The following is a 27,106-nucleotide window of genomic DNA, read 5'->3' as shown; positions in this document are numbered from 1 at the left end:
TATGTGCCAGACACTATGCAAAGCCATAGGGGAGACCCCAAAGGCATAAAATGTTTTCTTTCCTGGAGAGACTCCCCATCTAATGGGAAAGACACCCAAGTGGGTGGATGGCCAAGGGCATGACAGACAGAGGTAAGTGTCAACTTTTTGTAGCTCCTTTAAGTGCCCAAACAAGCTCCCGGAATCCAGATCCCATCAGGGCCCCTAAAAACTTCACCTTACTTCCAAAGGGCTCCTCTGGGCCATGTGGGTTTTGAGTTTCTGGTTTCTGACCTCACTTCATTCTCTTGTTTTGGGTATCACCTTATAGATATGACCTTGGGGTCTACTTAAACTCTCACTCTTCAAGGCAGCCATCCATGCAGTTCCTAAAGGTGGGCTGCAGACCCCAACAGAGCTCCGGGCCAGAATCCCAGACACCTCTGGCTTGTTCTGAACCTGTTCCTAGGCCAGTCCTGTTGAAGTCCTTATTCCTTTGTACGAGGTCTCTCTGGGCCACAAACCCTACACTTTAAGCAACTTTACCCAACAGACCCCAGTGTACCCAGCCCCTTCAGACTCAGTCTGCAGGCCCCAACTCACACCCTATTTGAATCTGAAAATCATATTCCCAACTATGCCCTTGACTCTACTCTAGGAGGGGCTGGTTCCCCTTCCTAGCTACTAGACCTGTCCACTTAGCCCTGGGGTCCTTCTGCCCCAACCTGCCTTGAGCAGCATGAGCGCTCTGCCTACCGCCGCCCCTCTAGAGGAAGACAGATGGCACGCATTCTAGCACAGGAAAACAATGCCTGGGGGAGGAACAATGGGGGAAGGATTGATTCTAGCCCAGGGCTTCTGAGGTTGCATGATGCAGACAGGTTGAGAGGGTGGGTTTTGGACAAATGCAGGTACCCCTGGGGAGAAGGGGAAGACATCCCAGATGGAGGGGTTAGCATGGGCAAAAGCACAAGGTCTGAGAGACTGGGCCCCCTGGGGGAAAAGATAGAGTGAGATGTCCTGCAGGGTGGAGATGGGTGCCCAGGGAGAGGGGGCTGAAAGAGCAGTAGGTTATAGCCACCAGTTGCAGCCTGGGGGAAGTCCTCAGACTCTTCCAAAGTCTGCCCTGGGACTGATCAGTTGCCTAGTAAAGATCATTCTAGCTGCCCAGGTCTGGTGACCTACCGCTTTCCACCCAGGAAACACCCAGGTCCGTCTCCAAAGGCCCTGCCAGGTCTCTCAGAATCAGATGGAAGCTGAGTCTCTGAATAATGGCTGGCTTACTATGCCAGCATCTATCTGCCCCTGAGCCTAGAGTTAGGGTCTCAGAGGTTTAGGGAAAGAGATTGAAAGCATCAGCTTAAAGATGCTCTTGGAAGAGAAATCATGCAGAAGGAGAAATGGGATGTCAGGACTCCTGGCTTTTCCTGCATGAAGAGTGGAGTGAGGAAGGGGGTCATTGGTGGGGAAGGGGTTAGGGGAAGATGACCCAAAGGACGGTGGGGCACAGAGTTGGGGTTGGGATGGACCTTCCGGGCATCCAGTTCACTCCTGTGCAAGGCAGGAATCCCTCCTCATCACCCTTGCCAAGTGGCTATCCAGCGTCCATGTGCATGCCTCCACTGACAGAGTGCTCACTCCTTCCTAAAGTAGCCATTCCGTTTCACAGCTCTGGGTTTTCCCAAGTCTAAATCTGCAGTTCCACCCAAGGTCAAGTTCTATACTCTGAGACTCCACAGATACAGTTCCATTTCCTCCTTCATGAGACAGCATTGCAGCAATTGGAAAATGGAGAGCCTGCCCCCTGCCCCCTGAAGCCTTTCTTTCTCTGAACCAGCTCAGGGGCCATCCCTTGGGCTTGCAGTAGAGTCTTGCCTCCCAGGTCAGTCTCCGGAGGGATGTGCAGAGCCGCGCCCTTGGATGTGTGTGGCTGTGCCCAGATGTTCTTGTGAATTGTCCTGCATGCACACTTGTGGCTGGGGGTCTGCAGGGATGCAATCTAGCTCTGTGTCTGTGCGTAAGGAAAAGCATGACTTCCTACATGCCTGGGCTGCGGTCATGGGTAAGCACGTGACCATGTGTGTGTGTCTCTGACTATGGCTGTATGTGGGCAGGAGGGCTCCTGAGGTTTTGCCAACAAAGGGCTGCATGTCTGTGACCAACTGTGATCACAGGAGTGAATCTGCCCGTGAAGGGCTTGCTGGGGGCCTGGACGTGGACATGACCTGCCGGGAATGCATGGTTGCCCCTGAGTGTCTGGTTGTGACTGCAGAACGTGTGTGTGATATGTCGCAAATCTCTTGCATATGTGAGACTGTGTCGGTGACAGATTGTTATTTAATGTGTGTGTCAGAGCCTGGCCGAGGCCGTGAGTGTGTGAGAGGTGGTCCCACCTGTGCCTATGCACCTGGGCACGGGGATACGGTTGTGTTCGCACGCTTGGATGCATCGGTGTGGCTGTGCATCAGCGCTGATGGCTGTGTGTGTGGCTGTGGCTCTGGGTGTGATGCCATGTGTGTTTGTGACTCTATTCTGTGTGTGTGTGTGTGTGTGTGTGTGTGTGAATGGCTGTGGCTAAGTATGAATGAAGGTGCCTGTGTGTGAAGGCAGAGGTGGAAAGGGTGAGGACAATGCAGGATAGAAAGGGGACTTGCTCGAAAAGGTCTCCCCAACCCCATTTTAATCAGAAACGGAGCAGCTGTTAGTCTGAATAGACACTGAACAACGGCAGACGTCTTAATCTCTTCTGCATTGTGATTCACTTGGCGAAGCCCTATTACTCAGCTTTTGATAGGAGCTTACTTGTCTCAAGTGTTTTCATTATTGCCCTAATACTATCTATTAACATACTGGAGGGAGCTCGCTGCTGTCTGGAGCTGGCATCACTGGGCTTTTAAAGATTATGGGCCTTGCAAATACATAACATTTTACTGCCTTGCAGACGTAATTCATTGGGAAAAAAAAAAGGCTCACGTAAATAGATAGGTAAATAGATGACCAAGGAAGGGAGAGAGGGCGCTGGAGGGAGAAGGAGAATCTATGATCCAAACAGGGCTGTCATCTCCAGCTCAAATGATTGTCTTTTGGGAGGAAGGGCCAGACAGACATCTGTCTCACTGGGGGGCAACTGGAGCCTCAAATCCTTCATCTCTGGGTCTCCTGCGGTGGGGGTGCTGCCTGGGCCCACAGCAGACGGTAAGACCCTGGGCTTCAGGGAGGGATGCTCCGAAGTACAGATTGGGGCGAGATGCCAGGAAGCGTGTGGTGGAAAGATCGCGGGAGGAGGTGTCAGGAGGCACGGGGTCCAGCCCCAGTTGTGCTGCTGATTTGCCGGGTGACCTTTGTTCCCGCCTCTGTGCCTTGTTTCTGAAACTGCAAAATGAGAACTCAAAACTAGATCATACAAACAGCCAGTTTCAAAGGTCTCCATCCTAGACTCAGCTGGGTCTTGAGCAGAAATGGTCAGCGTGAACTCATCAACCTGGATTCCTGAGGAAGAAGAGCGCCAGCACGATTTCAGAAATAGCAAACAGCAAAACTGTCATCTGGTCCAGCCACCACTTCTCTGCCACGTTCCTGCCGCGTGAGTGCCCACCTCCAGAGATAGGAATCCCACCACTCGTCTTTTCTTCTTACAAAATGAATGCACTTTAAACTCTTTGGCTTTTTCGTGTGGTTCAAAATGACATTTGAAGCACATATGAACCCTTCCCGTCATCAAATTTCACTGAAATAATAGAAAGACACATAAAAAGGACACATTCATATGTGCCCAAGAAAATGAGAAATTATGACTCCAGTAGAAACGAAAAATTTGAAGACTTTCTAGAAGACAAAAAGCAGACAGAATCCAATTTATGGAGAAAACCAGAGTGGTTAAATCAGCACAGTAGAAACTGGCTGAAAAGATGTAAGCTGTTCTCTCCAACAGAACCTTGGGGAGACTCCCAGACAAGCCATGGTGCAAATATTGGGTAAAGAACTGTTGAATAAACAAAGAGCCAACAGCTCCTTTTTCTCTCAATATGTACAACATGATTGGTTGTAGCTTTTGCTCCTGATCTGGAAGCCTGGTGGTCTGCCTCCTACATAAAAGGAAAGATCTACCTGAGAAGGTATGATAAACTGACACAGAGGTGTCAGTGTACCAGCCCTCTTGGTATTCACATCCTGTGGAGTTACCTACACATTGGCTTTGGACTTGGCAAGGTAACCTGCTTTGGCCGGTGGGATATTAGAAAGCCTGCTGTAATTATTGGTGTTTGTCTGCTTAGAACACTACCCCTTGGAATGGGACCATCATTCTGTAAGGAAGTCCACCCTATTCTGGACTAAGAGGTTCTGGGGGATAAAAATCCATGTGAAGAAAGAGCCCACTTGGTGGAGAAACTAGGTGTTTTACAAGACAGTCAGCACCAAGTCCTGAGACATGAACATGAAGGCTTCTTGGGCCTTGCAACACAGCCCAGCTGCCAAATGAATGCAGCAACATGAGTGGGTCCAGCCACTGCCGTGTGGAGTAAAAGAACGAACTCAGGAAATCCATACAACCACAAAAATAACAAATTGCTGTTTTAAGATGTTAAGTCATGGGATGTGTTTTGTTAGGTGGCATTAGGTAACTGATATAGGAGGAAATGACTACGTAGGTATTGAGGCCAATAAAGCAGAACAGAACTAAATGTTTGCAATGGGCACAGTAAGGGGAAAAGAAAGAAAAGACAATGCAGCAGTCCTGCTCAACAAAGAAATATATTAAAGTATTTCACACACAGAATAAACTCTCTCTCACTTCAGCAATCATGACAGTCCCCAGCCTGCCTATGTGTGGTCCCTTCATTCTTTCTAATGGGACTCCTACAGTGAGCAGCTCTTCTGGCTCTCTCCTTGACACAGAGCTGCAGGCAGCCTCCTTTCTGGGAGAAGGTCCATCCTGAAAGTGTACCTACACAGTCACGAAAGAAACTCATACCAGTCCCCTGAATATATTAGTCAACCTAATTTTAAATTTGTAAACCTGAAATGATCATCATGGACCACCTTTGAGGCAAATAAAGAGTATGAGAAAGAATGAGATGAAAAACCCAAATAATTCATCCTATAGCAAATAGAGATAATGTAGGAACAGACAGGAACTTTAAAAGAATTCTAGATTGCATCCCCAGAGAGATCCAAAAGAATTTTGCTTTTTATAAAATAAAAGTAGGGGCACCTGGATGGCTCAGTTGGTTAAGCGTCTGTCTTTGGCTCAGGTCATGACCCCAGGGTCCTGGAATCAAGCCCTGCATTGGGCTCCCTGCTCAGCAGAGAGTCTGCTTCTCCCTCTCCACCTCCCCCACTTCCCCTTCCACTCATGCTCTATCTCTTATTTTCTTTCTCTCTCAAATAAATAAATAAAATCATATATATATATATATATATATATATATATATATATATATATATAAAATAAAGATAGATTTCTATGGAAAAGAAGCAATAAAAAAGGCATTATCCTGGAAAATGAAAAACATGAAGATAAAATCAAAGTAATCCCCTAGAAAATGAAGTGAAAACATGAAGAGATACAAAATATGAGAAAATACATGACCTAATATTTACAACATTCTAGACTGAGATAACAGAGACTAGAGGTGATGAAGTAATTAAAGATATAATTTTAAAGTATTTTCTAGAGCTACAGAAAGAGCTGAGTCCTCAAACTATAAAAAGACCCACCAAATAGTAAGCAGAAAACACCAAAAGTCAGACATCCTGATGGCATTTTTAAATTAAAAAATGAAAAAAATTCTCAGTATTTCCAGATTATTTTGAAACTAAAATTCCATACCAGCCAAACTATCAAGCATGAAAATAAATCCAAGATATTTTCTGATAATAAAGAACAAAGAAAATTTACTATTCATTAACTCTTTCTGAATGAATAATTATGTACTATAGAAAGACCAAAAAAGGAATTCAAAAAGGAGAATGTCATGGATTTTTAAAATGTTTTAAAGAAAAGAAACCAGTAAATGTCTGAGAGTCTAAATAATAAATGAAAATGAATCTATAAGAATTCAATTTTAAAGAAATGATTTATTTTAAAAGTATAGAAATAAAGTAAGATAGTAACAGTTGGAACTGGAGTTTCAATAAAATATGAAAGATAGGAAGAGATTTAAGATACTTGAAAGAAAAAGTGCTTAAATAAGTTTATTAAAAATTTAGAGCACTAGGGGCGCCTGGGTGGTTCAGTTGTTGGGCATCTGCCTTTGGCTCAGGTTGTGATCCTGAGGTCCTGGAATCTGACCCAGCAATAGACTCCCTGCTCAGCGGGAAGAGGGCTTCTCCCTCTCCCACTCCCCTTGCTTGTGTTCTCTCTCTTGCTGTCTCTCTACCTCTGTCAAATAAATAAATAAGATTTTTTTTTTAATTAGAGACTAGAAAAATAGAAATAGTACCTATAACTTGCCAAAAAATAGAAAAAGAAATAAAGGAAACTGATCAATCAAGCAGAAAGTGGAAAGACAGTCAAACATACCAAAATCACAATAATTGTGAATGGGTTATACTCTCTTATTATAAATGACAGAGACTTTCAGTCTGGGTAAAACTATGGGTAAAAGAAATCTCAACGATGTACACACATAAATGTGTATACACATATATCCACACATAATGCAATTATTTTAAAGAGTCACATTTAAAACAATATAATACAAAAAAGATTAAAAATAGAAGAATGGAAAATGAATATATGCAAACAAAACAAAATGAAAGCATAAAAATATTAGTATCAGATCTGAGAGAATTCAAAATAAAAGCACCTATAAAAGCTACAACCTACCAAGAAGATATGACATCAAATATATTTTGTACTAAACAACTGAATATCAATATATAGAAAGAAATAGTTAAAACTACAAAGAGAAATTGTCCAGCTTGTAATGTCATTTGATTTTTACATGCCTCTTCAAAAGCTGACAGATCTGTAAACAAAAAGAAGTAAAGCTGTAGGACAATATGAATAATATAATTTAAAAGTTTGATCTGAGATTTACATAAGAAAATTTACCAAGCTGAGAATACACATTTACATGTCTTTTTTTAATATCTAGAGTACAAACAAAAACTGACCACCCATTTAAGTTGGCTAGAAGAAAAATCTTAATTCCAGAAAGGGGAAGCATATAGGCTATATTTTCTGACTACAATGTTAAAAAAAACTAGAATCAAAAACAAAACGGTAGCAAAACAATGTGACAAAAACTCAGCAACTTGGAAACTTTAAAATAGTATTCTATATAACTCTCAGGTTAAGGACAAACTCAAAATTGAAATGATTATTTAAAAATTAATGACACTGAGAGCACCATATAATGAAATCAATTGTTAAGGCCAATGCAGTATTTATGGAAAAATGTATAGCCTTGAACACATTTATTAGAAAGCAGGAAAGAGAGTTGAGCACAAGCAATTGGGAAAAAGAAAATTAGAGGGGAGAAAACCTTCATAAAAATAAGGAATTAGTAGAGATAAAAAGCAGAAATTAATGAAATGAGAAACAAATGTAGACTTGGTAAATAAAACCAAATGCTGCTTCTTTTATTTATTTATTCCCTTAATGGCTCAAGAAGAGGTAAAAAAAAATGCTAATTAATATACATAGAAGAAATTAGATCATCAAAGATATACTTCGAAAAACAGCATCAGGCCCAGAATGGATTTAACAGTGAGTTATAGCAAACCTTCAAGAACAAATAACTTGTGCTGTTTAAATAGCTATAAAGCAGAAGAAAACAAAGATGGAAAACTTCCCAATCCATTCTGTTGGGCCAGCACTCTCATAGGCATCTGCAGTGTTTGTTCCTCCGTGTTCCATCATCCTTCTAGTAACCACACCCTGATTATCCTCAGAGGGAGCCCTCTCCACCCTCCTCTGTGTCTGTGTTCTTCCAGGGAAGGTGACACCATCCCCGGTTTCAGGGCTGGGCCCCCAAACCTGGTTCAGCTTTGCTGTCTCCCACCAACGGTGTGTGGCTGGGGGATGGGCACATGATCCCGTCAAGAGTGCTGAAACGCAAGAGATTTTTCAGAGACTTCTGGGCTCTAGATCCTGGAGCAGCCATTTGCCTGCCATGTGGAGCCCGAGATGAAAGCAAACACAAGGGAAAAAGCAGAACCAGGAGATGGAGAGAAAATAAGCATGGTTTACAGTATCTGAGCCCTGATGGCAGCCATGCCCTCCCCCCGTACCTTTCAGCTCTCTGAACCACTCTTTAAATCAACGAAGGTAGAATTTGCTGTCATTTTCAACTGAAGCCACTAATCCCAGTCTACCAAAGCTGAACAAAGACAACATGCACAAGAAAGTGGCCCCATCGCAATTACATAGATGCAAAACTCATAAATAAAATGGTAGCAAATTTAATCTAGCTATATAAGACCCATCCACCTTGAGCAAATAGGTTTTGTCCCAAGAATCAAGCCTAGATTCTAACATTACAAACTGATCTTTATTTTTTAAATTCACTATAGTGATACAGTAAAGAAAGAAAACCAAACGACCATCTCTAATAAGATGATAAGAATTTGTAATACACTTCCATGACCCGATAAAGCGTCCTGCAGTGGCCAGTTTTATGTGTCTACTTGGTGAGGCTACAGTCCTGGGTTAAGCACTCCAACACTAATCTAGGCGTTGCTGTGACTGTATTTTGTAGTAAGATTAAAGTCCATGATCAGGTGACTTTAGTTAAGGAAGATTATCCTAGATAAGCTGGGTGTGCCCTGATTCAACGAGATGAAAGGCTTTAAGAGCAGGACTGAGACTTTGCAGAAGAAGAAATTCCACCTGTGGGCCACCACTTTGGCTCCTGTCTGAGTTCCAACCTTCCTGACAGCCTGCCCTATGGATTTGGAACCTGCCTTCCTGGTCCCCACAGTTGCAATAAACCTGTTCATACCTGTTTCCCAGCAGTTCTGTTTCTCTGGTAGAGTCCTGACTGATACAGGTTTCTAACTGCAGGGAACATCACTCATACCTGGGGCTCACAGGAAGTGTTTCCTCTCAGGCGGGGACAAACAAGATGCCCACTATTCCAACACTTTAAAACGATGAAAGGGGAGGGTCTTATGAGGAAGGTGCAGTAGGCAGAAGAATGCCCCTTCCCCCTAAAGATATCCACACCTTAATCCCAGAACTTGTGAATGTGTTAGGTTACAGGGCAAAAGGGACTTAGCTGGTATGATGAAGTTCACGGTCTCGAGGGAGATGTTTCTCGGTTATCCAGGTGGCAGTGATGTACTCACAAGCGTCCTTATTGTGGGGGGGTGTGGGGCGGGGGGGGGGGGGGGGGTGAGAGGGAACACTTCCGGTGAGGCGGGGGGGGGGGGGGGGTGGGGGGGGGGGGGGGGCGGGTAGCAGGAGATTCAGAGTCAGAGAAGGAGAGATGAGAGATGTAGCCATGAGCCAGAAAACCTGGGTGGTCTCTGGAAAGTAGAAAAGGCAAGAAGAAGGATTCTCCCCTAGAACCTCCAGAAAGAATACAGCCCTACCAACATGTTTTGGAATTCTGATCTGCAGAATGGTAGGATACTATACCTGTTGTTGTTTTAAGCCCCTAAGTTTGTGGTCATTTGTTATAGTCACCATAGGAAACACATACAGAAGGTAATATTTGAACAATAACCTGAGCTTGGAAGAGAGGGTGTAAAACAAATGTGTACCTGGGGGAACTGAGTTTTAGATTGAGGGAAAAGCCAGAGCAAAGGCCCTGTGGTAGGCAAGCTACAGTAAGAGCAAAAAGCCAGGGTGTGTTGAGCAGTAGGACTCAGAGGGAAGGGACCCAGAAGATAGAGGCACAGAGGAGTGGTGGGGTACCAGAAGTGATTGTAAGGATTTTTTTTTTTTTAAGCCAAATGAGACTTAGAGCCTTCTGCCTAGCAGAGGGTTCCACAAGGTTATATATTTTACAGGGACCTTTGTATCTTCTGTGGGTGACCACCAGCTTTCTCATAAAGAACTCTGCACTTGCCTTGGTCCCTTCTAAAACTCCAAAAATTCATTCATGTGAGCATACCCTTTATAAACCTTTGCAAAAGTAAGATATTATAACCACACTTGGTTAGGACCACCTGATCTCTTTCTTGGATTTTTCTACCATAGCAGCTCTCAGGGCTAGAATGGCCACAGGCATTTTTGTGGTCCAGCTAGGGAAAATTGTGCTGGGATACCTTTAGTGGGAGTTCAGTGGGATATATTTGGTTCACGGTTCTTTCTATGTTTTTAGAAGTTATTGCCAGTTGTCCTGGAGCAAGGATGGTTTTTAGGAATCCGCCTACCACCCACTGTGCGGTTGCCCAGGACTATGATGAGAGCTTTAACTGAGTGCTGTCAGCTCACAGAATTTTTAAAAATTAGTCACTTCACAAGAAAATTTGAAAGGCCCAGAAATCTTACAGTTCACATATAAAAGGAACTTCACAGAGCTTCCCCAAACTTGACAGTTCTAAAAATTTACCATAACAAGTTGTATAAATGGAGGAAGCTTTTTTAAACTATTAATTAAAAAATTAATCAAGTGCAGTAAAGAAGACTTTTGTATTCTTTCTGTGAAACAACATATGAAAAGGTATGACAAAGAATATGAAGCCCCCCCCAAAAAAATAGGGGAGAAAGTAATGTAGAGGTATGCCAGGCAATTAATTGATAGAAAAGACTGTGTTGTTTCTCTGATTGGTGTCATATATCTGTGGTCTGTACCGGCCTGTTAAAAATTTGTAATTTGGTGGCGCCTGGGTAGCTCAGTCGTTAAGTGTCTGCCTTCGGCTCAGGTCATGATCCTGGGGTCCTGGGATGGAGCCCCACAACGGGCTCTCTGCTCAACAAGAAGCCTCCTTCTCCGTCTCCCACTCCCCCTGCTTGTGTTCCCTCTCTGACTGTGTCTCTCTCTGTCAAATAAATAAATAACATCTTTAAAAAAATTGTAATTTGCTGTGATTACTTTTTTCATCTAAATACTTAATTTCATTCCTAATTTAGTATTTCTCATCTTTTAATTTTTTTTCCCTTAAGTTGCCTCTGCTTTGGGTCCCACAAAACTTGGATCTGTCCTGGGGGTGAATAGACCATGGGGGAGGGAGTGAGCTAGTCCTTGGCATCTTTACCTCAGACCCATTTCTCACTGTCCCCCTGCTCTGCTCTCTCCAGAGGGGGAGTGACCCTGCAGGCTGTTCCCCAGGATCCTGTTGTCAGCTGACTTCCGGGAGGACCCAGCCAATGAGAAGGCCCAGGGGGAGATGAGATGTCCAGGAGGGAGAAGCCAGCCCTTTGTCCTTCTTTTGGAGGCAGCACTAACCTCTGCTCTGTGTTCCTAGCTCCTGCCAAACAGGCCTCCCTCACTCGCAGCTGCTTTCAAAGTAACTCTGACCCCCCGGGTGTGGGTAACACCACCTTTTCCTGTCGCCCCTACAGTCTGCAGGTGGCTGCAGCTGCTGGCTGTTGGTAATCTCCGGGCTGCCTCCCGCTCCTATTTGCCTTCTCAGCTCTCTATTACCTGTGTAAGAAGCTTCTAGTATTACCTTTCCTCAAAGAATGGTTTCCGTTGTCCTGGGTAGATCCTGTCTGAAAGAAGGAGGTCAGAACAGAAACGGGGAGGTCTGCTAGGAGGCGAATGGAATCACCCAGTTGAGGAAGGAAGGTGGCTGGCTCGAGTCATAGCTTTGGAGGTAATGAAAAGTGATAGAGATGAGTGATTTGCTTATAGACAGGTGGGGGAAGTGAAAGGAAAGAAGTCAGCAATTACTGGGAGCTATAGGGCTTGAGCACATAGAAGAACAGGCCATCCCTTTCTGAGGAGATGCAGACTGAGGGGAGGGGAGAGGCAAGGAGACTGGGGGACATCTCGAGTTTGAGATGCCCATTCAACATCCAAGTGAGTAGATCGAGGTGGCATTTGGCTGTGTGGGGCCTCTCGAGAGAGATGAGCAATGAGGATACATTCGGGAGTCGTGAATGTATAGGGAGAAAAAGCTGAGAAACTCATCAGTATGGCAGTGGAGTGAGTGTAGGTAAAGAAGGGCCTCGAACTAACCCCTTGCGGCACCCCAGTGTTTACAGGGAGAGAAGGGGCTGACAAAGGAGTCTGAGATGCATGTGCAGGGAGGTCGGGGAACTGGAAGAGTGGTGCCCTGGGAGTCAGGTGAAGAATGTGTTCCTAAGAGGAGGGTGGTACATGTCCAATCGGCCGACAGGTCAAGGACAATGAGGTCTGAGATGAGCTGCTGCCTCTTGGGGTAAGGATATTACTGATGACACTAACAAGAGCAATTGCAGGAGGATGTTGAGGACAGAGAACTTGGAGAGCATAAACTTTTTTTTTTTTTTAAGTTTTGTTATGAAGAAGAGAAATAGTATAACAGCTGTAAATGACAGTGAGGTCTAGAAAGGAATACATTAATATGTATTTACATGTGTTTATCTACACATACGTACACATGCACCCATGCACATACATATAATAACTTTCCATTAAAGTATAACACACACAGAAAGCAGTGCACAGATCATGAGCTTAAACTCAGCAGGTTTTCACAAGTTCATTTATCCATGTAACTCCTACCTAGATCAGGAAAGAGAACATGGCCAGCACCCCAGAAAGTCTGTCGTGCCCAGTCATGACCTGTTTCTTTGTCCTCAAGGTAGCCACTCTTCTAAACCATAAATTAATTCTGCTGTTTTTGAAAATTACATGGTGGAATCCTAGAGTATGGCTTCTTCGACTCAATATCGCTTGGGAGACATTGACGTAGCAACAGCCCATTCATTTTCTTTGACCTATAGTATACCCTTTATGACTACATCCCGAACTCTGTATCCATTCTATTCTCATGGATGGCCATTTAGATTGTTTACTGTTTTTGCTATTATACTTAACGTTACCATGAATAGGCTTGAGCATGTCTTTTGGTGCACAAGAATGCACATTTATGTTAGGTACATACAGTAGGTGTGAAATTTCTGGTAATAGGGTTAGCCTTTATTCCTCTTTTGTAGACATTATCAAGTAGTTTTCCAAAGTGGTTGTACCAATCTACACTTCCACCAGGAAGGCAATCGGGTGTTCTGTGTCTTTGTCAATACCTGGTGCTGTCATAGGTCTTTTTAATTTGATCCATTCTGATGCATGTGTTATGGTGCCCCACCCAGCTTTTAATTTCCATTCTCCTGATGACTGATAAGGTTGAGCACCTTTTCGTATACTCAGTGCTCATTTGGATATTTTCTTTCTTTTTTTTTTAAGATTTTATTTGTTTATTTGACAGAGAGAGATCACAAGTAGGTAGAGAGGCAGGCAGAGAGAGAGGGGAAGCAGGCTCCCCGCTGAGCGGAGAGCCCGACACAGGGATCGATCCCAGGACCCTGAGATCATGACCTGAGCCAAAGGCAGAGGCTTAACCCACTGAGCCACGAAGGCGCCCCTGGATATTTTCTTTTATGAGGTGACTGTTCAAGTCTTTTGAGGAGGGATGAGAAAGTGTTAAATGAGACAGTAGGAGAGCAAGTGACTTAGGATACTTGCCTTCACCTGCAACACCTAGAGTCCACTTGAGCTTAGTGGCCATGAATTTAAAATGAGATTGGTCAGCATGTCACATTTTTCTCCAGACCCAGAAGCATATGGAGAACAGGGCCTAGCCAGCTGCCCCGGTGAGTAAGGGTCAAGGACATTGAGAGAGTTACAGAGATGAACCATGGGCTCTGGACTGGGCAGGGGCCAGAGTGAGGATGGTGAGAATATAGAAGGGTCAACAGATTGTAGGTCCTGGTGGGCTGAAGAATTATTGGCAGAAGAACAAAAGGAATGAGACAGAAAGGTTAGAAGTGGTATTCAGAGAGTTGCTTAAACTGAGTTATGGGAATGTCACACTGTTATCTGTCATGATTAGTTCTGTGGCTCGAGCGTGGCCATGAGTGGATGAGAAACTAGATCTTAATAGAAATCAAGGAACTGAGAGACCAAGGTATAGGGAAAATGACCTATCTGAATGTTGATGTCACCAAGAATTAGGATAGGATTATGATCGGAGAGAAACCATTCTAATTCACCAGTATTAGCAAATAAATAAATAAATGTACAGAGCAAAGGGTCCAATTAAAATTGAGAAACAGACCTGTTTGTATATGGGAATTTACTATTTATGTCAGATGATAATTTTAAATTAGTTCTGAAAGGATAGATCATACCATAGATAGTGTTGGGACAACTGTCTATCCACTGGGAAAATAGTATCATATTACCCCTGCCTCATGCCATCTATAAGAGTAAGTTTTAAATGGATTAAAAGACCTAAACATTCAGAACTATATAATTACTAGACAAAAATAAAGGAAAATATTCTCATAATATTGGGATAGAGGTTTTCCTAAGAAAGATCTGAGATCCCAAGCAGTGGTAATAGTGCATATTTATTATGTGGTACCCTGTGGTGGTTACCATTCTAAGACCTTTTCATGTGTGTTAATCCATTTAATCCTCACAAGTACCCTGTGCACTATGTACTCTCCGCTTCATTTTACATATTAAAACTGGGGCACAGAAAGGTTAGGTAACGTGCATAAGCCACACAGCCAAGATAACTCCAGAACAGAACATAAATAATTGACACATAAAACTCCTATATGACAAAAAAAAAAGTAAGTAAAGTTTAAAGAAAAAGGACAACTGAGAACAAATATATTGCTAACTAACTGTGTAACTTTCTCTTTTAAACAGCTTTATTGAGGTATGATTGACATACAATAAACTGCACATATTTAAAGTGTACAATTTGATGAGTTTTGACATAAGTATACACCTGTGAAACCATCACCACAATCAAGAATGAACATATCCATCACCCCCAAAAGTTATTTATAACTTTCAAACTGATTATTTCCATATCATACATACACAAGGAGTTCCTACAAATCAATTAAGACAAAAACATATGACCCCATAAAAATGGGCAAAGGATGAAATGAGGAATTCACAGTGCAAGACATAATACAAATAGCTAGTAATCACATGAAAATATGCACAACCTCAGTAATAATGCAGGAAATGCAAATTTAAATGATGAGATAGCATTTTAGCCTGAGTGGTGAAAACTGGCAAGGTTGATGCTATCCAGAATTGGTGAGGGTGTGGACACATGGGCTCTCTCAGAGTGTGGTGACAGTATGAATTTGCATACATCTTTTTGGAATAGGGTAGATATTCTCTACATCTAAAATACATATAACTTCTTTTCCCAACAGCTCAAATTTCTAGAAATCCATCCCTCAGCAATACTAACACATATGTGCCTATGTATAATGCAGCATTTTAAATAAGGAAACACTGAAACATGAGGGGAGGGGGAATCCCTAAATGGCCATTAATGATTAAATAATGCTTAAAAAGGTATAATTATGCTCTGGAATATTACATAGCTATTAAAAAGAATGAGTGAGGTTTCTGTGTACCAATAGGGAAAGGCAGAACCTTATTTTTACTTTTAAAATCTGTGTGTGTAAGACTTTTACCTTGTACTCTATGTACTTTCAAATCATTTCAATTCTTAACAAGTAGTTTAAAAATACATAAAAATGAAAAAGTGATGCATGCTTATAAAAAAAAAAACCAAATTTGTGCAGCATGGAACTAAAGAGGAAGATGTGGACATCCTCCCCATGTTTATTAATTCAGGAAGTGAACCAAGTGGTAGTTATGCAGAGATGAACAGAACATTGCCACTGTCCTCATGGAGCTCAGTTTCTACTGGAGAAGGAAGAACAAGTAAAAGGGGATACCGGATTGAGATGGGAGAGGGGAAAAGGGTCCCTTTGGGAAGTGAGAGTTAGCTGGAAACCGGAAAGATGAGTAAGAGCTCTCCAGGGGATGAGTAGGCAGAAGAATGACCATGAAAAGGCGCAGAGATGGGGGACGGGGGATGTGACGTGTGCGTGTGCGTAGTGCGCAGGTGCACTGGGAACCAGAAACAGCCCCGGGAAGGGCTTGGTGGCTGGTACCCAAAATGGACATGCGGAAGAAAGAGTAGTCTGTGCATTTTCAAACTGTTATCCTCAGGACTGCCTGGTTTGTTTTCAGGAAAATCCATCCTTTTCAGGGACGCAGTTTGACAGATTTTGACAAACACACCCAGTCGTGTAACCACCACCGGGATCAAGTCATAGAACATCTCCGTCATCTCCCAAAGTTCCCTTGTGCCCCTTTGGGTTCGACCTCTTTCTCTTCCTGCCAGCCCCTGGAAAGCACTGGTCTGCTTTCTGTCACTCTAGCTTTGCCTTTTCCACATTATCATAATGGAATCATACAGTGTATAGCCTTTCATGCAGCCTAATGCTGTTGAGATCCATCCATGAAGTTGTGCGTATCAACAATTCATTCTGTTTTATTACTGAGTATGTGGATGTGACACAATTAGTTTATTCAATCACTAATAGAAGAACATTTGGGTTTGGGGGGTTTTTGGTGGGGGGAGTTATTTTTTTTGTTCGTTTTTTTTGTTTGTTTTGTTTTGTTTTGTGTTTTGTTTTGGTTTGGTTTGGTTTTTTCCCTGGCTATTATGGATAAAGCTTCTGGGAACATTCAGGTACAGGTCTGCGTGGAGAGAGCTTTCCATTTCTCTAGGGTAAATTCCCGAGAGTGGAATTGCTGGGTTCGTAGCAATGTCTGAACTTCATAGGAAACTGCCAGACTCTTTTCCAAAGTGTCTGTTTCATTTTGCATTCCCACCAGCCATGTGTGTGAATTCTAGCTGTTCTCAATCTTGCCAGAATTTGATACTATCTGCTTTTTTAAAATGATTATTACTTTAGCCATTCCACTAGGTGTATAGTGATATCTTATTGGGGCTTTTTGTGCATTTCCTAATGATTAACATCGTTGACCACATTTTCATGTGTTCATTCGACATCCGCATCTCTTTGGAAATGCGAGCCTCAGAACTTTTCATTTACATGAACTTCCTTGCAAAAGTCCAAAATATTAACCGATAAATATTAAATATTAAAACTGGGGGTCTGCAGAGGCTTCACTGCTACCTCCCGTGTCCCAAGCCCTGACCTCTGAGAGGGTGCCTCCGAGCCTCATTCCGATCCAGACAAGATCTTGCTAGCTAGTCTCCAACGTCGGCTCCCGAACAAGCCATGACTTCTAGTAGCCAGGCCCCTTGGGAACTCCCCTTCCACACCAAATCACAGCCAGCTCTGTAACCAACAAAATGTAACAAAAGTGATGCCTTCTGAGGTCTCTGGCTAGATCAGAAGAAGCCATAAAGTTCCCACCTCCATCCTTGCGAGTGCTTACTCTGGAAGAAGCCAGCTGCCATGTAAAATGGCTAAATATGCCAAGGAATCCCTAGACTATGAGGAAGCCCAGGGTCAACATGGAAAGAGATTGCATGGAGAGAGAAATGCCTGGCCAGCCCACAGCTATTTCAGCTATTCCAATCCAGGCACCAGACACGGGAGTAAAGAAGCCATTTTAAATGTCCCGTCTGGTCAAGCTTCAGGGTGACTCCTACAGCTGCCCTCTGACTACAACCCTACTGGAGTCCATGAGTTAGGACTCTATATCCAAGTCAACCCTCAGCACCATGGAAGATAACAATAAATTGCTACTTTTTTTTTTTTTTAAGAGTAGGAGAGAAAGATGGGAAGGGGCAGATGGAGAGAGAGAATCTTAAGCAGGTTCCACACCCAGCACAGAGCCTGATGCAGGGCTTGATCTCATGACCCTGAGATCATGACCCAAGCCAAAACCAAAAGTCTGTTGCTTAACTGACTGAGCCACCCAGGCACCCCAATAAATTACTATTTTAAGTCAGTAAGCGTTAGAGTAGTTTGTTACATGGCACTAGCTAACTGGAACATGAATGAGGCTCAGGTCTGGGGTCTGGGGAAGGTGGTGGGGGTCATCCTTAAGTTGGGGAACAACAGAGAGGGCTGCTGGTTGTTGTCACGTTCCTTCCTTTTTCTTCTACATTCTCATTGCCTGGATGTCATCTTATATCCTTATACTGTCAGTGCCAGAAACGTGGGTGGCTACAAGAAAACGGAGACTGAGCAAGAAACAGGAACTGGGAAAGTCGGAGCAGATGCCAGGCCCAGGAATGAGCCCAACTCCAATGAAATAATAAGAACAGTGATTCCTTACAGTCCTTTACAGTTTCTAAAGCACCCTAAAATGTGTTATCTTATTTGACCCTCATGCCAGCTAAGTGAGGGGGGCACTATTACTTCCATTTAACTGGAAGAGGAAACAGAAGCTCAGAAAGGTTAAGCGTGGCAGAGAGGACAGCCCTGGTGCCTCCATGCTGGCAGTTTTTGTTGGGATAAGAAAGAGAACTAGGACAAATTCAGAACTGGCTTGGGATGAGGAATGGGGGCAAGAAATCATTTAGCATAAGAAGTGGGTAAAGGCAAAGTCCAGGCTTTAGTCAGAGCCATTGCTCCCAACATTCACCACTCCAACCTGTCTTGTTTCTGTAATATCATCTCCAATTCACAAGACATGGTTCCATGGCTGGAACCTTATGCCCCGATGAATAGCACAGGGACCTGATTGGCCTCCTTACTCATCCTGTGCACACTGGTGTCGTCACTGTCCTTGAACCCATGGTGGACATGCCATTTCTGTGCTTAGAAATCATCAGGGGCCTCCAGTAGACCAGGCTCCTCACCAATCCCTTACCCCTATCCTAGCCCAAAGCTTAGGTCTACACCTGTTCCTAGTTGTAGGGATTCATTAATTCATTTATTCAAAAATATTTATCAAATGTCTACCATGGGCCAAGCCCTGGGTTAGGGAGGAGAGAATAGTGTATAGTAAGATAGATACCTTCCTTGGCTGCAAGGAGCATATAATCTAGCAGGGTAAATAGACAAGTTCCCTAAGGGCATCCAAGAGATTTGTAGAGAGCTATGGGAATATACAGAAGAGGAGTGACCTAACTGAAGATGAGGTGAAGAAGTAGATAGATAAAATGGGAAAAGTTGAGGGAGAACAGCATGTGCAAAGGCCCTGAGGCAGAAAGGAGCACTATATATGAAAGGAAAGGAGAGGAACTCCAAATGGGGCTTAAAAACCGACTAGATCATGTAGAGTTTTGTAGGTTTTGTGAGGGATTCTGGTTTTGAAGTGGGCATGGGACATGTTGGAGGAGGGACAGTGATAATACATTTATGATTAGTAGCTTGACCTGTCTGCTGATTCCACTTGAACACAGGGCATCATCTTAAACACCTCGTTCCTACGTTTGGTCTCCCAGAGTGAACCTCTTGCCTCAACAACTTCCTGCAGATCTGTCTTGCACCCATCTCTCTGGCACTGGTAGAAAAGAGATAATTTGTTGCCTATTCAACATCCACCCTCCCCCCCCCACCCTGTTCCTAACAGAAATCTGGTTGTGTTCAGGGATCCTCCTTCCTATATGGGGCTTGTGCTTCAGAGCAGCAGCCCCAGCCCCAGGGAGAATCTAGACTGACACCAGTAAGTATTGGCAATCGCCTTCCCCTGCCAGTGATCAGTTTAGGCACAGGCACATAAAGAGGAGCCCAATCCGGGGCTTCTGGGAAAGGTTCCTCAAAGACACCCAAAAGAGAGGGTCTTTTCTTCCACTGGACAGTGTGGAGTCAGGATAGGGTGGCTGAATCTGGGACAGCCCTTTTGTGACCATGGGGAGAGCCATTCTGAGGACAAAATCAACACACTCAGGGTAGCAGCAAAAGACCCAAAGACATCATTGAGCTACCAAATGGGAGCTTCTCCCTTTCTGGAAGGAGTTCCTGTTATGTGAGAGGATACATTTTTTTCATCATTGAAAGCTGCTGAGTTTGAGATCTTCTATTACTTCTGGTCCCAGGCACCCCCACTCACAGCCTATGCCCTTGAGGCTGACCTCAGGCTTTGCGAGTCCCTGTTGCAGCCCTCCTTATACCTGCCAGGACACCTACTTTGTTGATGATCCAATTAGGGTACAATGGCCTCTTTCCCTCTAGCCCCCAGCAGTCCTGTTTTAGACCTCTTACCTTGTCTTGGGCCTTGGATTCCTCAAACACAACTTGTAACCTTGGCATCCATGTCCTTTTATAATAAACACAACCTTCCCAAGTCCTACGCGTTCTCTAGCTGAGCCGCCTGTTGGTGCCCTGGCATATTCAGCAAGCCATCAGACAGAAGCTGGTCCACACATAGAGCTCGGCTAAGTCTGTAACTAGGAACTGAGTCAAGGTCAGAGCTTGGAAAGATCAGGAAGCAATGAGGAGGGAGAATGTAAGGTGGTGGTTTAGGACCAGCAGCTCTGGAAGTAAGTCATGGAGGGAGCGAATGCGGATTAAACACTGGTCCACGGTGTGGCAGCTTGGCCAGGTTGAAGGAGTTGGGCAGGGCTGGACAGCCCCTGGAAGTACCTAACATCCCTGGCCTCCTCCTTTCAGTCCTTACCCAGCATCTCAGGTCAATTTCAAAGTAAACTACCTGGGCTCTCTCTAGTGACAGTGGCTCAGACATTGACTTCAAGTCAACTCAACATAGAGACGACTCACTCCTGCAGAGGTGCTGGAAATGCTGTGATGAGTACACCACAGCCCCTGCCTTCTAGGGGCTTGTTGTCATCAAAATCGTTTGCTATCCCCACCCCAAGTATTGCAGAATCTGTCCCTACCCCCCACCCTCCTAATGCCAGAACATTCATCCTCTTCCCTATGCAATCTCTTTTCCTTTTGATTCCACTGAACATTCACCTCTGCCAGGAAGTTCTCCCTGACTGACACTATTGAGCACAATTTATGCCATTCCAACACCCTTGGAAATTCCTGTTGAACTCTGTCCAGCTGGGATTAACACAGCATGTATCCTTTCAACCTTCAGAGGTGTGTGTGTGTGTGCGCGCACGCACGCACGCCTATTTGCCTCATTCTAGCCAAATGCCACATCCCCGAATGCACTGTCATCTGAATGTATTTGGAAGGCAGCCTGAGCCCAGGCCCTCCTGCCCTTCACTCTCCCCTAAGCCCCAGTCCTGCTTTTCTAGATGTGTCCCCTTTATGTTCTGCCAAGACCTCAGACTGATCACACCCCAAACTGTCCTTCCCAACCTGCTTTCTACCCAATTCCCTATTCTTAGTTGTAGCCACATCAGCTACCCAGACACCCCAGCTGAAGCCCCTCCTACCTGTTCCCCAACAGACACACACACAGAAAACTCATTGACGCCCCCCCTCAACCCAGGTCCACAAGATCTTCACCCTGTGAATAGCTCACTTGGTCCCATGACACAAAACTCACACTCCTACAAAGCTCATGCATGGTCAGTCACACAAAAATAAAATCAGAAGCACACAGATTGCTGTGCAGAAACTCACCCTCCCACGGCATGATGGCAAGTCATACATAATGATAAATACACGTACACACTCACGCAGACACGGTCCTAGGCGACAAGCTTTTCACCAGGAACATTCTGGGGAAATGAAACATGGTAAAGTCCAATCATCTTGAACCCAGACCCAGGCCCTGAACCCATAAATCCTACTGAGGGAGGAGGGCAGGCGTTGCCTTTCCCCTGCTCCTGACAGTCTGTGATTTGTGCCCACTCCGTGGACCCTGGTGCCATAATTCACCCTCAGTGCCCACAAGATTACTGTCCAGCCTGGCGTTTGCCTGCCTTAAGCTTCAGTCTGCCTGTGCCTGTCCTCCTGGCCCCCAATCCAAGCTGTGTCAATAAAGCTGGGGATGAGAGTGTGGGGATGGAGATCACATAAGGCTCTGTCTCACAGGAGAGAGGATCATGAGAGGTATCTATCACCCCATCATCTTTTAGGATCCCCTACTGATCCAGGAACTCCAGGACAAACTCCTCTCTGTGCCCAGAATCAGACCACGTCAAAATCCAAGCTGCTTTCAACAAATTGTCAAAGACAATGCCAGCAGCCAGAACCTGGCTGTGAGCACCAATGGTGAGAACCCAGGCTTCTTGGTGCATTAGCAACCTAGGAGCTCTTGCTCCCATGACCCTATCTTCCCTTTCCCTCACCTGCAAACACATACATACACACAGACTTCCCTGGCTCTGGAGGTGCCTTCCAGAGGACCTGAGCCACCCCTGAGCCATCCCTGGGGCCGATGCTCGCTGGGAGGGCAGAGGCAGTATGGATGAAGAAGACAGGATGAATTACTTCTATGGTAATGTGGTTGTGCAGAGGATCTGGGTGAGTGGCCAGAGTGGATGATGGCGGGGAGGTGACAGGAGGGCGGTCTGACAAAGACCCAAAGTTACAAGGCAATCTGCTATTAAGTCCAAGACAAGGTCAGACTTTCTTCTTAATTGCTGAGAGCTGGGAACGAGGCTGCCCATGTAAAGCCTTCTGGAAAGGGATCTGATAACAATGCAGGTCTGCCTCAATCCCCATCACGTCCTGCCTCTGCCCATTAAGAGCAAACAGGACCGCAGTGAAGAGATTCCACGGAGACCCACTGCCGGAGGACTGGGGAGTCCTGTCCCAACTGCCCTTTCAACCTATTGGCATCCCTTTCTGTCTTGAAATCTTGTTTATTTACCCTTTTCCCCCTCTCTGGTCCTCACTGGGGGAAAGATCGAAAAAAATCAAATGTTGTTGAGGTAATTGACCAACCATTTGGAAAAATACAGCTGGAGTCTTCCCACAAAAATAAATTCAAAAGGGTAAAAACTTGAAGTGTAAAAGGGTGAAACCATACAAATACTAAAGCAAAGTGTAAATATTTATATTGTTTAAAGGAAAAGTGGCTTTTCTAAGCACAACGTGAAACACAAGAGTTCTAAAGGAAAAGCTTGGCAGACTTGACCACACAAAAATCAAGTATTTATGAGAGACAGAAATAAATAAATAAATAAGATTGAAAGTCAGGGTGAAGTAGAAAAACATCAGGAGTATTATCTCTAATATGTAAAAGAGGTCCTGCAAATACAAAAATAAATAAATAAATACAGAAACAAACAAATAAATAAATAAATATTCCAGTAGAGAAAGAAAGAAAGAATATGATCAGGCAAATCAGAAGTGAAATGTGATCGCCCCTTAAGAACCTGGTATATGTTCCCGTTTAATCGTGATCAAAGAAATACAAATAAAAAAGAGGTATCAGTTGTGATTTATCAGGTGGGAAAAAGTTTTTTTTAAAAAACTGACAAGGGTGGGAGCACCTGGGTGGCTCAGTGGGTTAAAGTCTCTGCCCTCGGCTCAGGTCATGATCGCAGGGTCCTGGGATCAAGCCCCGCATCGGGCTCTCCGCTCAGTGGGGAGCTTGCTTCTCCCTCTCTCTCTGCCTACTTGTGATCTCTGTCAAATAAATAAATAAAATCTTAAAAAAAAAAAAAACTGACAAGGGTATCTTCACTGGCAACCGTGTAAGGAAAGGGGCTCTCTCCCACACCTCTCCCACACTGAGAGTTCATGGACTGGAAGGCTCACTATTGTTAAGACATCAATTCTACCCAAAGCAATCTGCAGAGTCTGTGCAATCCCCATCAGAATCATGACTTTTTTTTTTTTTTTTTTTTTTTTTTGCAGAAATAGGAAAAGCCATCCTAAAATACCTGTGGAGTCTCAAAAGACCCTGAATAGCCAAAACTGTCTTAAAAAAAGAACAAAGCTAGAGGACTCATGCTTCCTGATTTCAAAACTGATTACAAAGCTACAGTAATCAAAACAGTGTAATGGTAGCATAGGGACACATGCAGACCAATGGCATAGAAGGGAGAACTCAGATATAAACCCCCAGGGATATGATCAAATGATTCTTGACAATGGTGTCAAGACCACCCAGTGGGGAAAGGACACTCTTTTCAATAAACGGCACTGGGAAAACAGGACATCAACATGCAAAAGAATGAATTTGGGCCCTTACCTAACACTATATACTCAAAAGTTAACTCAGAATGGGTCAAAGACCTCAATGCAAGACTTCAAACTCTGAAACTCTTAAAAGAAAACAGGGGGCAAAAACTTCATGACAGTGGATCTGGCAATGATTTTTTGTATAGGACACCAAAGGCACAGGTGAAAAAAAAATAGATAAATTGGACTTCATGAAAATTTAAACATTTTGTGCATCAAGACACACTACACAGAGTAAAAAAGCATCACATGCAATAGGACAAACTATTTACAAATTTCATATCTGATAAACGGTTAATGTCCAGAATATACAAAGAAACACTACAATTCAATAATAACAACAACAAAACAACCAGATTACAAAATGGGCAAAGGACTTGAACAGCCATGTCTCCAAAGGATATATAAGATGGCCAATAACCACATGAAAAGATGTTCATCACTCTTCGTCAGGGAAATGCAAATCAAAACCACAATGAGATACCACCCGACAGCCTTTAGAATGGCGACTATCAAAAAACCAGAAAATAACAAGCATCGGCAAGAATGTGGAAAAATTGGAAGCCTGGTATCCCATTGGGGAAATGTAAAATGCTGTGGTCACTGCAGAAAACAGTGAAGCATTTCCTCAAAAAAATTAAAAATAGAATTACAGTAGGACCCAGCAATTCCATTTTGGGGTATATATATCCAAAAGAATTGAAAGCAAGGTCTCAAAGAAAACATCCATACCCCTGTGTTCACAGTGGCATTACTCACAACAGCTCAAACGCAAAAGCAAACCAAGTGTCCCTGAAGGATAAATGGGTCTACAAAATGTGGTATATACATACGATGAAATATTGTGCAGCTTTAAAAAGGGAGGAAATTCTGGCGCAGGCTATGGGATGAACCATAAGGGCATGATGCCAAGGGCAATAAGCCAGTGAGAAAAAGGCAACTATGGGATTCCATTTAGATGAGGTGTTTAGTGTCATCAGAATCATAGAGGCAGGAATTAGAATGGTGGTTGGGGGGCTAGGGCCTGGGCGTGGTCAGGGAATGGGAGTTACCTAAACGGGAGTTAGTGTTTAATGGATCCAGAGTTATGGTTTTATAAGATGAAAGGCATTCTGGAGTGGAATGATGCGGATGTTTGCACAAGAATGTCCTAAATGTCATCGACACTTCGAAATGGTTAATATGGTCACTGTTGTATTATATGTATTTTACCACAATTGAAAAGAATGGAGGGAGAAAAGCAAAAGGAAGAAGAGAAAGAAAAAGAAAAGAAAGAAAGAAAGAAAGAAAGAAAGAAAGAAAGAAAGAAAGAAAGAAAGAAAGAAAGAAAGAAAAGAAGGAAGAAAGGGAGGAAGGAAGGGAGGAAGGAAGGGAGGAAGGAAGGGAGGAAGGAAGGGAGGAAGGAAGGAAATTGAAAGGAAATAAACCTGTATTTATCGTTGGCAATGGTGTGAGGAAAGGGGCTCCCTCCCACACGGCCTCAGGGAGAGACTGCCCAGGGCCAGTGTTTCCAGAGGCCAGTGGGCCAGGGTCCCCATAGCAGTTCTAACAGGTACAACCCTAACTGCACGCCAAGCAGTGTTCAAAGGACTCAGCATGTCATAATCCAAACAGTAATCCCACAAAATAAATCCTATTACGATCCCCATTTTACAGATGAGGAAACCCGAGGCCCAGGGAGGTTAACTAATTTGCCCACAGTCCCTTTGCTAGGAAACGATGGAACTGGTATCGAATCCCAGGCATCTGGTTCTGCTATGCCACATTATACCAAAATGTTAATTGTGCAAACCCTTTGTCCTAGAAATTCCACTCCTGGGAATCAATCTTAAGGAGTTAATTAGGCAAATGCATAGATAGATAGAGAGAGAGACACACACACACACACAGGGATGTACCAATGTCCGTCCATAGGACATCCATTGACTGAATTATCTTGGTCCATGAAACAGAATGCCACACAACCATTAAAAAAGTACGAGTATATTTATATTCACTGATACAGAAAGATCTCAACAACATATTGTTCGGTGGAAAAGCAGGTTGCAAAACAGCATGCCTCGTATGATCCCATTTAGGTAAAATTATATATGTATCACTCAAGATCTGAGACGATGCTCACCAAACACTAAAGGTTATTATCTTGAGCTGGTGGGGATTTCAGGGAATCTTTATGTTCTCCTTTCTTCCTTTCTTGTGTTGTTTGGATTTTGTACAGTGAGCATATATTATCTTTGTAAACAGAAAAAGCCATTTAAGAAAAACAAGCCTTCCCGGAACTGGCACCTGCTGGTTTGTACCTCTCCGTGCTCCTTTCAACCACTCTCTGCAGGCGTCCCTACTATGTGCGGGACCTCGGGCTGGGAGGAGAGAGAGAGAAATGGACACTTGGAACGCCTCAGGGGCAGAGACAAGGCCACAGTGGGAAAGATGGGGAGAGAGATGGCCTACACTCTGCTTCACTGAGACAGAAACCAGTCCAGAAGCAGAAAGGCACCCAGAAGATGAGCCAGTGAGGAGGAAAGATGCGAGAAGGTACTTGGTATGGGCGCCCTGTCTCGCTCCCAGGTTGGCTAATGCTGTCCCGTTAATGAAGTGAGTGATTAATAGCCAAGGGGATAGAGAGCTGGTATATGAGATTAATCCCAGTTAATGAATCCATTGTTAACAGCATTAAATGGCAACGGGGGATGGGGAGGCAGCCTCCTCTCCGCACACGCAGGCCCGGCTGTTCCCGCAGACAGCAGAGGGGGAGGCTCTGGCCTGACAGCGAGTGGCAGGGAGAAGGGCCTAGACCACACACCTACTGTGAGGCTGGTGAGGCCTTTTCACATGCTCTTCGTGCCAGTGCCTGCTCAGCCTGAGGCCATGGAAACGGCAGCTTGCCCCCGTCCTTCGATGCTGTCTGTGCTCTCCTCAGCCTGACTCCAGGCCAGGCCATGCTCCCTTTCAGGGGAGGCTGAGTGCCAAGGTCAGGGGAGGGTCCTTCGTGGGAGCAGAGAAATAGTGGACGGCAGAAGTTGCTGGAGGCCAGTAGAATCCAGGGGTGAGGTGGCCTGTCAGTGCCCGGCCTTTCTCCCAAGGGATCCAGGTCTCAGGGCTGCCCTGAGGCCAGTCATCAAAATGGCGGCGTCAGGCTCTCCAGGCTGCTGCTCCCCTGGGTCCAGCTGAAGATGAGCCCCAGTGTTACCCAGGATGTAGAGAAAATAGCTCCTGAGC

This window comes from Lontra canadensis, unplaced genomic scaffold, assembly GCF_010015895.1.
Source record: "Lontra canadensis isolate GAN:19392208 unplaced genomic scaffold, GSC_riverotter_1.0 scaffold60, whole genome shotgun sequence".
Classification (NCBI taxonomy): domain Eukaryota; kingdom Metazoa; phylum Chordata; class Mammalia; order Carnivora; family Mustelidae; genus Lontra; species Lontra canadensis.
This window is presented reverse-complemented; position numbering follows the sequence as displayed.